General features: G+C 45.5%; 1 protein-coding gene across 1 annotated transcript in view; it reads right to left on the bottom strand.

Moving 5' to 3' along the window:
* The window catches only part of PTPRT (protein tyrosine phosphatase receptor type T), an 804737-nt gene that overhangs the window by 424980 nt on the left and 375933 nt on the right, over positions 1-3824 (bottom strand). The window lies entirely within an intron of this gene.

Consider the following 3824-nt stretch of genomic DNA (forward strand, 5'->3'; position numbering starts at 1 on the left):
TATATTCAATATCCTGTGACAAACCATAATGGAAAAGAATATGAAAAAGAATACATACATATTGTAAAGCTGGTCACTTTGCTGTACAGAAGAAATTAACACAACATTGTAAATCAATTATACTTCAATAAAATTTTTAAGAAAGTTCTTGGGGAATAGGATCCTCAAGGATCTCAAAGCATCACTGCACAAGTGAGCTAATTTATGAAGAGAAAAGGTGCTGCTGCATTTACTGTGGAGGGACTGGGTGATCCCCATCTTATCTAAGGGAGCAATGCAGCAACATCAGTAGAGGGGGTCCCTGACATTATGTACCTCTTGACATGATACAGTGAGAAATATAAATCACCAACCCATACAGCCTTTTTGCCAAACATGTCTCATATTCTGGTTTGTCACACAAAATCAGGTTTAATATTGTTGGAAATATGAATGTGGATTATCTATTTGATTATTTTAAAATTAATGCTAAATTTCCTAGATGTTCTATGGTACTGTGGGTATGGAGAAGAATGGCCTTATCCTCAGGTCATGTCATGTATGCTAAAGAATTGAGGGGTCAGGTATCATGATTTCTGCCACTTACTTTCAAAGAGTTAAAAGTATTATATGTATGTTTATATATATTTCCATATCAAATATATCATACCTAGGTATCATATATATATATGAAAAAATAGATAGCAAGGTGTTCAGAAATGCTGAATCCAGTGAAGGGTTTACAGATCTCGTTTGTACTATTCTTTCAATTTTTCTATGGTTTTGAAACATTTCAAAGTAAGATCTTGGGTATGAGTCACTGTATAAAATATAACATGCCTATGAGTGTCTAGATTCCATTTCACCGTCTTGGCTGTGGTCTGGTTGAAGGTAGAGAAGTAACCACCTAATAAATGAGTCACGGTTTTGTATGAGACATTTGTGAAGAAAAGGGGAAAAATAAAGAACCTGTTTAGTCTCCTATTAACGATGACTTCCCAGATGAAGCAACAGGGCTCGGTGGCCATGACCTCCTCTCACCAGTGGCGGATTACTTCACACGCTCACGAAAGCACCGGGGTGATGAAATGACTAATTCCGTATATTCCCCAGAAGACAATTTTGTAGCACAGATGAAAGCAGCGTGAGTCCAGTCAGCTCAATCTGCAAGGCTGCTCCTTGGTTCCCCAAAGGGGGTTTCGGTTAATGGACTAGAGCTGAGCTCCATCCCCAGCTCGACCTTGAGGTGGATGAGCTCCCAGCAAACAGAGATGGTGCCTCTCCCCTCTTTAGGAGAAATGGAACCTAATCCCGGCATGCAGAGGGCACTGTGCTCTGCTGAGACTTTCCTGCAGCCCGGTGGTTCCTGAGGTGGGGCCTCAGGGGGGCTACAAGATGGAGGCCTGGTGTCTTAATGTTGGTGTGTTTACTGTGATAATGGCCGCACATCTCGGTAGAGCAGGAATGGATGTGATATTAATGGTGTTTGATTAAAATTTAATTTCAAAGCTTTGCTGCTCTCAATTTGTTTTGATAAAGGCCTTGTGATTTTTTCTTTTCCTGATGACAAGACAAAGAAAGGGGGAGGCTGAGGCATGCCTTAAGGATGGGATTTGGGATTTGCTGTTGCACATGTAGGTAATCCTCAAAAAGCAGCCCAAGGTGGGCAGAGCATCTTGGCAAAAAAAATGCCCTGAGCTGTTCCTGGGCCAAACCCTCCTGTTCATCTTCTGCATCCTGAATCTTCATGCTAGTTCTCAACAGTGGCTCCTCCCCGTCTAACAACCAGGTCCCTCATGAACACGTGTCACTAAACCCTCCTACCTGCCCCAACTCTGCTTCTCCAACCAGGCACTGACCACGTCGCCACTCCTTGAAAGTCGATGTCATAATCTACAACCAGTTACAGTGGACGTCTATAGCTCTGCTGAGATGGGTGGGTGCTTTCTGGGTTGGTTGTGCTAGAGGATTCTTTGTCAAGAAATTTTTTTTATTTATTTAGTGCAAATGTAGTAGCTACATTTAATGAAAACTTACAATCTGATGAGCATGATCCCAATTTCTATATACACCATCTTTTTTAATGAGCACAACAACCTGCAAGGTAGGAACTATTACTATCTCCTTTTTATAGATGAGAAACCAAGGCACGGAGAGGTTAACTAAGCAACTTGCTCCAGGCGTATCTGGCTCCAGAGTCTGCCTTCTCAAAGAGGGCATTATTCTACCTGCATTTTTGAAACAAAATCCAGGGCCACATGTCCTGGGCTGCAAAATGAAGCCAAGATGAGATGTCTGACCCTCTCTGTTGGAGGATGGATGGGAACAGGCTCATAGGAAACAGGGCACTCAGATCTTCTGGAGAAGTTGGTCTTGGGGAGAGCTGTACCCACAGAAGACTGAGGTTCATTACAAGATAGGAAGATGGGGGAACAAGGTGACAGCGGCTGAGTCCCCACTGCTGCTGCTACCTAGAAGCACAGTCTACAGGGGCTGCGAACAGAGTGGTTGTGAGGATGAATTTAAAGGGGATCAGGAAGGGTTTGTCATGAAGGCAGGTTTGATAAAACTTCCAGGTCTAGGATGGGACGGGGTGATGTGAGAATTGGGAGACAAGGTGAGAGGCTGGAGCTCCTTCCTCTATCTCCTTGTGGGACTCTGCAGCTGAGGATGTGGGCCTGGATCCCACCAGGGACCATCACTCAGGGCTCCTTCGACTTGCTTATATGAAATAAGAGTACTAGACAGGACCACCATGGAAGAGGCTCTGCTTTGAGTCAAGTGTGAGGATTTGCCTCATGTAGTAACAATGACAGAGTTCTGCCCGGATCCCTTCTAATCACTTTATGCCATTTTTGTGCCCTTCGATTTTTTTGTCTGCATGTGTAGAAAGCCAAAAGTTCCTGAGAATTTACTTCCCAATCTTCCATCCCCATTCCAGACCTAACCATTGGCTGGCAGCCGTGATTTGGAACGATAGTGATACATAACCTGCCCTATAGAGTTCTCCTGCAGGCCCAGGTCACGGCCCCCTTGGATTTGGCCTGAAGCTGTACCTGGGCTTCCTCCCCTTCACTGTCCTGCTTCCCCCACTCCCTCCCCAGTCCCCCCTAGGAAACCTTCCTTAATCGATCATTTGCAGATCAATCCACATGAGTCTGATGCCAGGAAACTAACTAAAGACACCCCTCGAGGCCAGAAGCAGTCTGGCTGGAAGGAAAACTGAAATACGGTCACAGAGAAGTGTTTCTTAGATAAGTCCTAGAACAAGCAAGTCCTGTCCTACCATAAATAACATAACCACCGTGGCGGAGTTACAAGCAAAATACAGCAGGGGTCTCAGAAGGAACACCCAAGTTGGCCTGGGGCACTCAGGGAAAGCTTCTGGAGGCAGTAGCATGTGAGCAAAGACTTGAAGGAATGTGTCCCACAAACGTGGAGGAGAGGTTGCTCTGAGCAGGAGAAACAGGTGGCATAGGGGCAAGGAGACCAGGGCGGGACAAAGAGATGTGTCCTATGAAGTACACGTGGCTCTCTCTTCCTGGAGTCTTAAGAGGCATATATGCTGGAAGATAAATTGCAGAAGGCAAACTCATCAGAACCTTGTGGGCGTGGAGCTGGGGGATGGGGAGGGAGAGATGGAGGCACCCAGGCTGACTTCAGGTGTTTATCTTGACTTAGATGCAGTTCACTGACGTGAGGACCACAGGGAGAGAAGTCCGTATAGAAGAGGAGACAGTTCGTTTCCGGGTACTTTTTTTTTTTTTTTTTGGCGGGACGCGGACTGTTGTGGCCTCTCCCGTTGCAGAGCACAGGCTCCAGACGCGCAGGCTCAGCAGCCATGG

The sequence above is a fragment of the Lipotes vexillifer genome, unplaced genomic scaffold, assembly GCF_000442215.2.
Source record: "Lipotes vexillifer unplaced genomic scaffold, Lipotes_vexillifer_v1.1 scaffold53, whole genome shotgun sequence".
Lineage (NCBI taxonomy): Eukaryota > Metazoa > Chordata > Mammalia > Artiodactyla > Lipotidae > Lipotes > Lipotes vexillifer.